This window comes from Camelus ferus, chromosome 2 (assembly GCF_009834535.1).
Source record: "Camelus ferus isolate YT-003-E chromosome 2, BCGSAC_Cfer_1.0, whole genome shotgun sequence".
In the NCBI taxonomy this organism is placed as follows: domain Eukaryota; kingdom Metazoa; phylum Chordata; class Mammalia; order Artiodactyla; family Camelidae; genus Camelus; species Camelus ferus.
Genome location: NC_045697.1, coordinates 73,853,189 through 73,867,195, shown reverse-complemented (window position 1 = coordinate 73,867,195; position 14,007 = coordinate 73,853,189). Strand labels below are relative to the sequence as shown.

The following is a 14,007-nucleotide window of genomic DNA, read 5'->3' as shown; positions in this document are numbered from 1 at the left end:
TCCAGAACAATTTCATCACTCCCAAAATAAATCCAGTCTTCCTTCATCCCTCCTCCACCTAATCAACTTTCAGTTTTTGTGGATTTGCCTATTCTGGAGATTTCAAATACATGGAATCATGAAAAAGTTGGCTTTTTGGTTTTGATTTCTTTCACTGAGCATTGTTTTCAAGCTTCACCTGTGTTTTAATATGTATCAGTACTTCATTCCTTTTTACAGCAGAACAGTGTCCCACCCCACAGATACACCATACTCTATCTATCCATGATGCGTATTTGGGGTATTATAAAGAATGCTACTATGGACATTAATTTATAAATCTTTCTCTATTATGGTAAAATATATGTAAACATAAAATGTACTATTTTAACCACATTTTAAGTGGCATTAAGCACACTCACATTGTGGTGCAACCATCACCACCATCCATCTCTAGAGCTTTTTCATTTTCTGAAAACCAAACTCTGTACCCATTAAATAACTCCCCATTTTCCCCTCTCCCAAGTCCCTGACAACCACCATTCTACTTTGTCTCTAGGAATTTGACTATTCTAGGTACCTTATATAAGCAGAATCATATTTATCCTTCTGTGACTGGTTTATTTCACTTAGCATAATGTCTTCAAGATTCATCCATGTTGTAACGTGTCAGATTTCCCTCCTTTTTAAGGTAGGACAGTATTGCATTATATGTATATGCCACCTTTTGTTTTTCTATGTATCTGTTGAGAGACACAGATTGCTTCCACCTCTAGGATATTATCAATAATGCTGCTTTCAACATAGGTGTTCATTGTTTATAAATTTTTGTATGGATATATGTTTTCAGTTCTCTTGGGAGTAGAATTCCTAGGGGGTGGAAATCACTAGATCATATGATAATTCTATGTTTAACCTTTTGAGAAACTGCCAGACTGTTTTTACAAAGTCTCTGTGCCATTTTACATTCCCATCAGCAATATGAGGATTGCTGTATGGGGATTCCAATTTTTCCACACCCTCACTAACACTTGTTATTCTCTATTTTTTTAAAGCCATCCTAGTGGGAGTAATGAAGTAGAATACTTAGGGGTTATGATTCATTGTTGCAGTAGTTCAGATATAAAGTGTAATTCTGAATAAGAGGGTGTCAGAGGAAATGAAATAAAATGATCAAGCAGGGAAATATTACTGGTTGAGAAATGAGTGGATATTAGTAACACTCTAGATGTAGGGAGAAAAAGAAAGTCAATTATAGTGATAAAGCTTTGAATTTGGCTATCTGGATGGATGATGGTATTAATCAGAGACAATTCTATAAAGGAATTTGACATGACAGAATATATTTTTGATGTGATGTTTTTGAGGAATCTATGCATTTCAAATAAATAATCAGCAGACAGGTAAAGTTCAGCTTAGGGTGGGAAACAATGAAATACTTAATGATTTTAGAAAAGATCAAAGCAGCATTATTAGGACTAGAAGAGGGTCACCGTCTGTATATGCTTAGATTCCTAAGGCTGGGTTTAGTAACTTAGTGACCAAACATTGAGAAAGGAAGGAAACACTTGTCTTCCTGTTTTCTGTTTAAAATAGTAATACAAACCCCAAATGGGTAATGTATTCTTTACACTCAGAGTTTTATTGGAACTCAGTGTTGGATTTTTGGATTGGACTTTTATCTATACTGGGGGGCATTCAGGACAGCGGTGCCCTTGGCTCAGAATGGTGTGAGCAGGCTTAGTGCGACCGCTCTCTAAGGGCTGGCACAAGATGGGGGGTCCTGGAGAAATGAGTGTCACCACAAGCAGTTATCTGATTGGCTGGAAACCAACCTGGCAAATTATCAAGGAGAACGTGAAGTTCCAGTTTTCTGTGCCCCAGACAGCCCCCTTGTAAAGCAAGGCCATCTCAACATACAGAATGTACACCTGTAAGAGACCACAAGGCTCTCATTAGAACACAGTTCCTCAGTGGTCAGTGATCCTGGCTTTGTCCGGTTGGGAAAGTCTCCAACGTGGTAATATTCAGGCATCAATACAGTGATGACTCACGTGCTCTGGGTATCAATACTACTTAGGGTGCTGTTGTAAACAGTCTCAAAGAAAGTTTGCAACACTGTCAGTCTGCTTATACATTGAGTTTTCCCTCTGATACACTGAGATGATAAGAACAAAATCACTCAGAAGGAAAAACAGAAAAAAACATGAAGGGCAACTGCTGCAAAAGACAGCAGGTTAGGGTAAGAGTCACAGAGACAAAAGGAGGGAAATGTAAGAATGAAAGCCTGTGAGCATGTTTAAATGCTCTCGCTCTCACACACACATCCACATGTTCAATTGAATGAAATAAACCTCACGGTCAAAATCACAATCTTTCTGAGGATAATGTGGTTCCAACACAGATTTTTCTTTTGCTTCCCTAAATTAAAGCTTATTCTGGTAATTTTACCTTCATCAACTATTCACTGTGTTTTAAAAGGATAGTATCTTTCTGCAATTTGTTCTTTACTGAATGCATTCTGAGTTACTTAGTCTTCAAACCACGATCAGTCCTGTCCCTTAGCGCACACTTTGTGGGTGGCAGGCCTCCAGAGCTGTGCTCTTATCCACCGTGCTTCACAGCCTCCACCAGCTTGTAGGAGAGTCGATGAAGAATACATTTCAGTTTGGTGAAAGGTAAGTTATTCTATATTTCAAACCCTAGAAGCGGATATTTTCCTTCAAAAATGAAACAAAACTTCTCTTTACAAACCAGTTACTCTACCTATAGACATGCATATATATCAATGCCTGCTATTCATTGTGTGCAAACATCTTCCTTTGGGGCCTTCAATACATTCTCCTTTCAGTCGATGGATCCTCCACTGATCAAGTCATTAAATACTTCCATCACAAACAGGGCACTATGTTTAATCTGCTGGATCTAGTCCTTCCTTTCCCGTGTGCGCTATTCGTCCCCCCTCATTGCAGGTCTCTTCAAAGCTTCCCAGCAATGGGTGTTTCCTTCCTGCTGTCATGCTGCTTCCCTGTCCATGTGATCCTCCTCCAGGTCTAAATGGGGTCAGACTGGAAGTTCCCTGAACAGCAGGTTACTGACCTCAGCAGGACATCCCCAGGAGTCAGTTCTCCTCTGCCCTTCTCCCCAGCCCCCACCACGCACAAGCACATACACATGCTCATTCTCTACCCATCTCGCTCCCTCTCTCCACAAGTAAATGATCCCAACTGTAAGGTGCCCAAAGGGAAGTGCTATTTCAGGATGTCGGCTACTTGGCAGCAATGGGCTGTTCTATTAATGCTTAAAAAAAAATCACTACAGTAGTTAAAGATCTAAGAGGAAAACTAAAGGAAATCCTTATACATATTTACTCTCTGTGCTTCCTAAGACAAAGTGGTGACTCCAAAGAAACATTCAGTAAGCATTTACAGAACAAATTCCACTAAGATAAAATATGTGTGTATGTGTATATATGCATACACACACACACACACACACCAGACAAGCTTGCTTCTAATGAACAGCCTTTACAGAACTAAAATTGCCAAACGAAGCTGAAATATTAGGCAGCAGTTATAAACTGACATAGCATTTCCATTGCACAAAGAAATTAAGAACCAAACACAGAAATGTAGAGGTACAGGTATAAATTCACTGGACACTGTGAATATATTACCAGATCCATTTACATACCTCCCAGAAACAAAAGTTATGAGGGAGTAGATATTTTTTAAAAACCAAGATGGCAAATCCACAGTAAAAGAACATACTGAGTAAAATTCAAGCAGAAAAAGTACATGTAAATTCTTGCATCTGAAATGCAAACTTTTTCTTATTTAACTAGAGTTGATTTATAATATCCTGTTCGTTTCAGGTGTATGGCTTCATATTCTTTTTCATTACAAGATACTGAATATAGTTTCATGTGCTATACAGTAAATCCTTGTTGTTTATCTATTTTAAGTATAGCAGTGTGTATATATTAATCTCATACTCCTAATTTATCCCTCCCCTTCCCCTTTCCCCTTTGGTAACTGTAAGTTTGTTTTCTTTGTGAGTTTGCCTCTGTTTTGTAAATAAGTTCATTTGTATTATTATTATTATTATTTTAGATTTCACATATAAGTGATATCATGTAATATCTGTCTTTCTCTACCTGACTTACTTCACTTAGTATGATCATCTCTAGGCCCCTCCATGTTGCTGCAAATGGCAATGTTTCATTTTTTATGGCTGAGTAATACTCCATTGTGTGTGTGTGTGTGTGTGTGTGTGTGTGTGTGTGTGTGTGTGTGTACACACATCCATATATACACATAATATATCACATCTTTTTGCATTCATCTGTTGATAAACATTTAGGTTGCTTCCATGTCTCGGCTATTGTGAACAGTGCTACTATGAACAATGGGATGCATGTATCTTCTTTAATTAGAGTTTTTGTCTTTTCTGGATATATGCCCAGGAGTGGAATTGCTGGATCAAATGGTAACTCTATTTGTAGTTTTTAAAGGAATTGTTTTCCATAGTGTGAAAAGCAAACATTTCTGTGACACTCTTAACACTTGCCAATATTTGACCTCTTTGGTCAGAGACAAGGCTATCATAAGCAAGTGGAGGTGTGCCCAGTGTCTTAACTCTGAAAAGCCAGTAGAGGATATAGTTTATTTTTCATCCACTAAAACAGGAAACATAATTCTCTGCAACAGAATTGCCATTCCCAACATCCAAGCATTTTGGGGATCTCCTCTAGAAATTCCATGTAGTGGAGGAGAAGAAGAGGGCAAAGAAGAGGAAAGAGGTGAAGAAAAGTGTGTGCCCTGATTTCAGTAGTTCATCTGTTATTTCCTTTTTCTCCACACAAGGAACTTTCATTATTGGTGACTGTATTTAAATGGCTGACTGCAGGACAACGTTTCTGTTAGGAGCTAGGTTTCGAGCTGAATCTCAGAAGAAACTTCTCATCTGTAACTCTCACCCATAAACAAATAAGCAAACTATGGAAGTAGGAAGGTAAGAGAGATAACCAAAGAATAACTCCAGCTCAGGTTCTAATTCTGCCGCTAATCCTCCACAGCAGCATGACCTTGAGCCAAGCACTTAAAGAAACTGAGGATTAGAGAAGTCTATAATATGTCGAATTGTATTATCTCTTCCCAAACCAGACTTTATGGCGTTTAAGGCATTATGATTCTATGACTTAGATACCATCTAATTCGATACAGATGGAACAAATACATGTATAAGAAAAAGAGTTATTACACAGATAAATACAGTGTAAAAACACAAGCAAAATTATACTGGTAGGATTATCCCAATTTAAATATACTCATTCAGTATTACATCTATCAAAATTCATCAAATTATACATTTGAAATATGTATACTTTACTGTACAGGAAACATACTATGATAAATGTGTTTTTAAAAAGGCAATAAATAAATAAACTCATTCAGTATTAAAACTTTTACAACGAATAATCCTTCAATTGTACTATAATTTAAGGTAACTGTAAACTAATAGCCACAATGCTTACTGAGTTCAAAAAAATTCTTCTACGATAAGTATCCTGTGCCTTTAGATTTGGTAATACAATATTATGAGGTGACATATTAAATTTTTCAGAGTAATGAGGCTACTACTATGGTTCATTTAGATTGAACAGCTACATCCACTTTTAACAGCCATAGATAGAGGATCAATAACATGGTAGACTGTGAGAGCTTTACAAAAAACTGCTTCAAATCTATAACATTAACCAAGATATTTTAAAGATGAATTCATTATTCCTACATTTTAGGGAAATTACTAGGTGTACATTAACCCCACCTTACCATTTCTTTAAGATAGATGAGGAGTAAAGAATAATTTTTCAAGAATGAATTTTTAATCATTGATTATTATATAAGTTATTTATAGCCCAAAGAATACCCTCTGCAAGGATGCTGCAAGTCATATGAACTAAGGCTTAAAGCCAGTACATTAATAACATCAATACGAACACCAAAGGATCAGTGAGAACATCTCTAATGCTTGATAACAAACTGTGTATAAAATGAAATTTTATACTATAAAACTGCCAATGTTTGATACATCACTATTTTTTAAAACCAATATTACTTCAGTTATAATACTGTCTACATTTTTCATTCTAAAAATGTAAACAAGGAAATTTCATCAAACTTTACTTCCAATAAAAAGGCAAAGGAAGGTGACTGGAAAACACAAATTTCCCAAAGATTCTAATTTTATCTTTCTCCTTAAAGTACATAGAAAATATTTCAGAATATTTAGGAAAACTCTAGTTATGTTTACTTTTTACCTGGATTGTTAAAAGACAAATTATGCATTTTACAAAATGGGAAGTGTCACTAACATGACAGAAAATATTTGTACCATAAGGTATTCCTAAAAACAGTTCAGCAAACATCAAGTTAAGATAAATAAATTATGACCCTCTTGCTATACATGAGTGGTAATCAAAATATTTAACAGCTGGCACGTCAAACATGGGTCATAGTGAGGGAGGAAGGTCCTAGGGGCCACCTACGGGCCACACATTATTATTTTAGCTGCAGGATTGTGGGGAGGTCCAGGGAGTCATGGAGCGGGAGCTACAGTATCTTAGTGCAGCAGAATTCTCTGGCTACCTCAGAAATATTTCAGCAACCATCAGCACAGCCACACTCATGTTTTCCTGCTGCATACCAACTCTGGTTGCTTGTATGAATCTTAAATAAGGGAGTTTTTTTAAAAAGGCATTCAGCAATTGTTAAAATACCGCTTGTTATTAGAGAAAATGTAACTATTAACTTTGGCAGCAGCTAGAAAGAAACATCATGAAGAAAATTTGATGGAAGTAATAAAACTTAAAGATGAAAGGTTCTTTTTAATTTTTAAAATTATACATGAAAATTATGTAAAATGTTTGTGACTTTTTAACTTATTTAAAAACTAAAATATAAGGTTAAACTTTCAGGTCATGACCAGGATGACAGAATGTAAATACACTTTTCCCTAAATAAAGAAAATGTTTAGTATAAGTAGCTGTATATTCGATCACACTTAAGACTGGAAGTCATATAAATAACTGAGAAATCCAAATAGATACTTTAATAACAAAATTTCGATATAGTATTTTCGTAAAATTATCATTTTCAAATTAAAATGGATTTTCAAATATTTCCTGGAGGTGGAGTACACCTACCATTGCTTAGAAGTTGATTTCTTAAGAACAAGCAGATCATAATGTTGAGGAAATGGCAGCATAATTAAAAAGTATGTGATGCCATGTTCCAGAGATGTAGGATGTGGTCCATATAGAACTGCACATTTAAAAAAATGCTTTATATCATTTTTTATTTGCTACTTCTTCTAGGTGAAATATACAAATATCAAGAGAACAGGAATTTATTGTTGTTGTTGACTGTTCTCTTGTTGAAAGGGATTAAAATCACCTAGCAACCTCAGTGTTGTAGAAACCAAAATAATAGAAGAGTTGGTTGTCAACTACCAGTTCGTCTAAAACGGAAGAGTGCAAGCAAGTAGGAAAGTACTATTTTGCTACAGTTCTTTGTCACACATTTTTCATCACATGACAAAGTGAAAATCATCGAGAAACTCCCAAGAAGAAAAAACTCCTCTGAAAGAATAGTAATTGTGACTAATTTGAGAGTTTATAAACCATGACCACACAGAAACACACACACACAACATACACTCCAAAAAGGAAAATAACATAAAGACTTGGCCAAAGAGTACACAGGTCATAGCTTAGAAAGGAGGACTGAATAATGGAAACTTTGTTAAGGGCTTTAAAACATTCTAGGTAGAAATAGAAATGAGCATAATAATAATGATTAATGGCACCAGAGGCTATTTTTAAACTTACTTTGGTAGAGGCAAGCGAGGAATGAAAATTAAAGTAGGACAGGAGGTAGGGAAAGCAACTTGAACACAGAGGAATAAATATGAAGACTGGAGTTATAAAGAATGACAATAAGGGCAATATCAATAAAAATGTAAAATACTATTTGTGATGATGGGATAGACAGGTAAATGGTGGAGAATATTTAAATTTCAGAACTTTTTTTTTTTTTTGGAGTGTCATGATATCCCAGAGTGTAAAAACTAAGCTCTAAAATAAATCAATATAAGCTAGCTCCCTTGTAAAACAAAGAAACTATATATTTTAAAACAAAAGAGCTCAGTAATTACAGAACATGTGTGCACATATTTTATACATGTGCAAGTATGAGAGCAGGAATGTGAGAACATGTTACTTTCATCTATGTATTAATGACTGAGGTTTTGGAATGTGTGGCAGTATTTTTAGACAGTGAAAGACTAAAATCACCATTTCAAAACCATCATTGAGCTTGGAGTTTGGGGAAAAAAGGAGCAGGTGACTCTGCCTTTAGAGAAGGATGTCTGGGGAAGGCCTTTTGGGCCAAGCTGACTCAGGCTGACAGGCTGTGGAAATCAATACTAGATGTCTTGATTCATCATGGACTCTGAGGGGATGAGCAGCTAAATGACAACTGGAACATTAACTCCTTATACTTGGAGATGTAAGCGTGTCATATCTAAGAAAGGTCAATTGTCAGCTGACCAGAAAGGCATAGATACTCTAACCTTCAAGAATGAGTCAGTAAAAGATGAGAAGGGAAACAAACAAATGAGCAACCACTAGTATATGCATGTTCTCTCAGCTTGGCAGCCATTAAAAGCCAGATACTCTGCATGCTAGAAGAACCTCTTTCCTTCTGAGAAAGATGAGTAATACCGAAGAACCTAATACTGGGATGAACTTAACCAGGTCTCACTAGGAATGCAGCTGCTTTACAGAACCTCACTGCAGACACTCAGAGTGGGATGTCAATCTTCTCTCCAACAACTGTCACTAAAATGATTTAACACTCTAGGTTTATGCCGGGTCATTGTACACAGGTCATCTCCAGAGCCATGAATGAAGTCATGCTTTATCAGAAAGCAGGTCAGAGGTGACATAAATCATCTAAGTGTAACAGCTGGCTAAATATAACTTTCTATGATAAGCACTCATTTCCTAAATGAAGAGGATATATATCCTTCATTTATTGAGGAGTGATGAGGAGAGAAATCCTCACATAAAACCAAACAAGACTTTTTCATCTTCAATACTCTGGGAAAAGGCACAGAGTCTGTAGGTACATGAATTTGGCTCATAGCCTCTGACGTCTCATGGGCACTGAGTGAAGCTCGCCTGCTGACGGCCTTGTGAACAACCCCTACCCCTCCTCCACTCACCTTTCTTATGAAGGACTGGTGCTAACTGTTCATTGCAAATAGGATTATGAGTCAATTAAGAAGGAGATTAGGTTACTTCCTTAACCTCAGGTTGAAAAACCAAGTGTCAATAGAGGACTTGGAGTGAAACACTGCAGCCACCCAAAGGAGAAACAGAAAATACTCTTACTGTCTAGCTTATTTTCTTTTCATGGTTTTTTCAGGTTGCTTTACATTTTTTAAAATTAAAATTTACTTTTTAGAGCAGATTTAGGTTCACTCTAAAATTTAGCAGAAAGTTCAGTGGTTTGCCATACTTCCATCCACACACATGTATAACCTCCCCCCACTGTGAACATCCCTTTCCCAAGTGGTGCATTTGTTACAGCTGAGCAGCCTACACTGACGCATCATTATCGCATCATTATCACCCTAGGTCCATAGTTGACATTAGGGTTCACTCTTGATATTGTACATTCTATGAGTTTTGACAGATATATAAGGACATATATCCACTTTATAGTATATTACAGAATAGTTTCACTACCCAATTCTTCTGTTGACAATTGGAAAGCAGTATGGAGGTTCCTTAAAACAAACAAACAAACAAAAAACCTAAAAATAGAGCTGCCATATGATCCTGAATATATCCTGAAAAGATAAAACTCTAATTTGAAAAGATACGTGCACTCCAATGTTCACAGCAGCAGTGTAGACACACACACGCACACACACACAAAATGTAATGTTATTCAGCTATAAAAAAAAAGAAAATATTGCCATTGCAGCAACATGGATGGACCTAGAGTATATCATACTAGGTAATGTAAATCAGACAGAGAAAGATAAATACTATATAATATCATTTATATTTAGAATCTAAAAAAAATAGAAATGAATCCATATACAAAACAGAAAAGGACTCATATAGAAAACAAATTCATGGTTACCAAAAGGGAAAGGGAGAGAGGGGGATACATTAGGAGTATGGGATTAACAGATATAAACTACTGTATGTCAAATATATAAGCAACAAGGATTTACTGTATAGCCCAGGAATCTTCAGTATCTAAGCCTATAATGGAAATAATCTGAAAAAAGATATAGCTAAATCACTTTGCTGCACACCTGAAACTGACATTATAAATTAACTATATTTCAATTAAAAAAAAATTTCTTCTTGTGATAAGAACTCTTAGGATTTACTCTTAACAACTTTAATATATAATATATAGCAGTGTTAATTATGTTTATCATGTTGTACATTACATCCCTAGTACTTAGAACTAGATGTTTGTACTTTGACTGCCTTCATTCAATCTCCCTCCCCCCACCTCTCATAACCACAAATCTTTTTCTATGAGTTTTTTTGCTTGATTTTAAAGTATAATTGACCTACAACACTATGTTAGCTCGTTCCACAATACAGTGATTCAATATTTATATACCTCTCACACTGACCACCATACTAAGTCTAGTTACAATATATCACCATAGAAAGATATTACATAGTTATTGACTATATTCCCCACACTGTACATTTCATACTCATGACTCATTTATTTTGCAGCTTGAAGTCTGTACCTCTTAATCTCCCTCACCTATTTCAGAAGGTGATGGACTTTTGTACATTAACCTTGTACCCTACAACTTTGCTACAATTGCTTATTAGTTGCAGATGATATTTTTTTGTTTGGTCATTTCAAATTTTCTACATAGAAGATCACATCATTTGGGAACAAAGATGGTTTTACTTTTTCCTTTCCAATCTGGATACCTTTTATTTCCTTTTCCTGTCTTACTGCATTACCTACAACTTACAATACTATGTTGTTGGAAAGCAGTAGTGAAAGGTGACATCTTGCCTTGTTCCTGATCTTAGTGAGAACTTAGAATTTCCCACCATTAAGTGTGATATTAGATGTAGGTTTTTTGTAGATGTTCTCTATCAGGTTGAGTGAGTTCCCTTCTATTCCTAGTTTGCTAAGTTTTTATCATAAATAGATGTTGGATTTTGTCAAATGCTTTTCTGCATCTATTGATACAATAATGTGTTTTTCTTCTTTAGCCTATTAATGTGATCAATTATATTAATTGACTTTTGAATGTTGAACTAGCCTTCCATATCTGGCATAAATCCCACTTGGTTGTGATGTAAAATTCCTTTTATACATCAAAGGATATGACTTGCTAACATTTTTTGTTGGGGATTTCTGGATCAATATTCTTGAGACATCTTTCTGGTTTTCATTTCTGTAGTGTTTTTGTCTAGTTTTGGTACTAGGATAATGCTGGCCTCATGGAATGAATTAGAAACTATTCTCTCTGCTTCCATTCTCTGAAAGAGGTTATAGAAAACTGATAAAAACTTCTTTCTTAAATGTTTGATAGAATTCACTACTGAATCCATAGGAACCTTGTGTTTTCTGTTTTGGAAAGTTAATTATTGATTCAATTTACTTAATGAATAGAGGCCTATTCCAATTATTTAATTCTTCTGTGAGCTTTGGTAGATTGTGCCTTTCAACAAATTAGTCCTTTTCATCTAGGTTACCAAATTTGTGGGGATAGAGTTGTTCACTGTATTCTTTTATTATCTTTCTAATGTCCATGGGATCTATAGTGCTGTCTCCTCTGTTGATTTTCTGTTTTCAATTTCATTGATTTCTCCTCTAATTTTTATTTTCTCCTGCTTACTTTGGATTTAATTTGCTCTTCATTGTCTAGTTTCCTAAAATGAGAGGTTAGATTATTGATTTAAAATTTTTCATTCCATAATATATGTATTCAGTGCTATAAACTTCCCTCCAAGCATTGTATTCACCACATTGTAAAATGTTTTGGTAAGCTGTATTTTCATTTTCTTTTAGTTCAAAATATTTTTTGTATTTTCCTTGAGATTCCTTCCTTGACCTGTGTGTTATTCAAATTATGTTGTTAAATCTCCAAGTATTTGGGGATCTTTCAATGGCCTTTTTGTTGTTGATTTCTGGTTTAATTCTCTCTTCCCACTTAGAAGGTTAGGGGGATCTGGAGTTGGCAATTTCTCTTACCCAGGTATTTTAGGCTCTAGTAAAACCATTTCCTTCGAGGGCAGGCCTTGTCAAGAAGAACAGAATGCTCTGGCATAGTTCAAAATCATTCCTTTTTCCCTGACCCTGTCAGAAGTACAAGGGGATTTTCCTCTAATATTTACTGTGAGGAGCTGGCAGAGCTCCTGGAGGTAAAACTCGCAAAAGTGTGCAGTCCTCCCTACGGCAGCTGGGTTCCCCTGGAGTTTTCTACTCCGTGACTTTTATCCACATTGAACCTCCAGTGATTTGCTAATTACAGTTCAGGTTTTTCCCACCATAGCACTGGTTCCTGTGGACGTTTCTACACATAGGATTCTGCCCCAACAAGTTTATGATTCTCTGGATATGGCGCTTGTCTCTCCAATTTTGGGAGCAGTGGTTTGCCCTGTGACCTGACTTCTCTGATGAAGCGAAGAGGAGTTGTTGATTTTTCAGTTTGTTCAGCTTTTTACACTCGTTAGGATGGTAAGCTCCTTACATGCTGGACTGGAAATCAAAAACCTCAGGTTTTGTTTGTTTTGTTTTAAGATCTTTTAAAAAAACTTTTAACCAGATGTCTTTCTAGTAATATATCAAGTCTTCTTTTCAAAATATGTATTTGGAAATACTGATGACTAAAAATTCTGTGATCACAGTGAGCTGCTTCTCAAAAAGAACTTTTACAATGTACAAATAAAGTTTTTAGAAGAAGACACTGGTGAAATATCTTTTAAGGCCTCTCAAATAAGGTGTAGGCTTACCAAGATTATATGTATACAAACATTAGCCTTTTTCTAACTCTTTGATACTCTTAAATTTTTATTTGTACATGCAGTATAGTTACAGAACAAATTGAGGTTCTGGGTGAAAATAGGATTAGCATATTAGCTCATGTTTACAATAATTTTTCAATGTGTATGTTTACAGGGTGACCTATGGTCTTTTGAAGTCATTGCTACCTACTATTAAGAAATGATGTACATTATTTTTACAGGCATGGATACAGTGTTTTATATTTCCATGTATACATCTACCCTCAGTCAATATTTTGTTAAATTGAAGTCCTAAATAAGTCTCAAGATTTTTCCCAAGCAATACTAATCTCTGTTAAATTAGACCCTGTTCATACTCCAGTTTAAGAGGAGCTCCCCTAAGGATATTAGGCTGCTTTCAAAGATGTTTTAATTTACCATGTAATTAATATCTGAATAAATGGGCTTTTGTATTCACATAGCAGAGAAAATAAATCAGCAAATTTCTTTGAATTTCCTACTCACCAACTTTGCATTCTTGTAGCAAATCTGTCATTTTCAAAACTAGACTATTTCCTTTACTTACTAAAATGACTCATTGGTATCTCAAGCTTTTCAATAATAGAAATTTTCTTAAAAGATTAATCTAGGAACTTATCACTTTAATAAACTGTACACAGTCAATAGCAATTTTATGAACATTTTTCTTTGGGGATTAAAGATGGGCAAACTTTTTATCCTTTGTATTGGCATGCAGGAGTGAACTTCTTAAGAACAAAATCTATATTCTTAAGAGGTCTGAGAAGCAAGATTCTTTTTCACAACATCTCTTCCCTCAAGGGATATTTAGTTTGGTTTATGGAAATAAGACCAAAGTAACTTTTCTCTCTGCTCTTTCACATTATGATACTGCAGAAAGTTTAAAACAATCTATAAGGAACCCTGAATTCAACCTT

General features: G+C 35.4%; 1 protein-coding gene across 5 annotated transcripts in view; it reads right to left on the bottom strand.

The window, feature by feature from the left end:
• Nucleotides 1-14,007, bottom strand: part of TET2 (tet methylcytosine dioxygenase 2) — a 123,802-nt gene that overhangs the window by 88,951 nt on the left and 20,844 nt on the right. Inside the window, exon 1 of one of the 5 annotated variants that reach the window (XM_032461115.1) lies at nucleotides 1,815-1,901. The exons of the other annotated variants lie outside the window; for them this stretch is intronic. The gene's annotated coding sequence lies outside the window, so the exon portion shown is untranslated. Of the gene's footprint in view, nucleotides 1-1,814; nucleotides 1,902-14,007 lie in introns of those variants that run through there. 5 annotated transcript variants of the gene reach the window in all.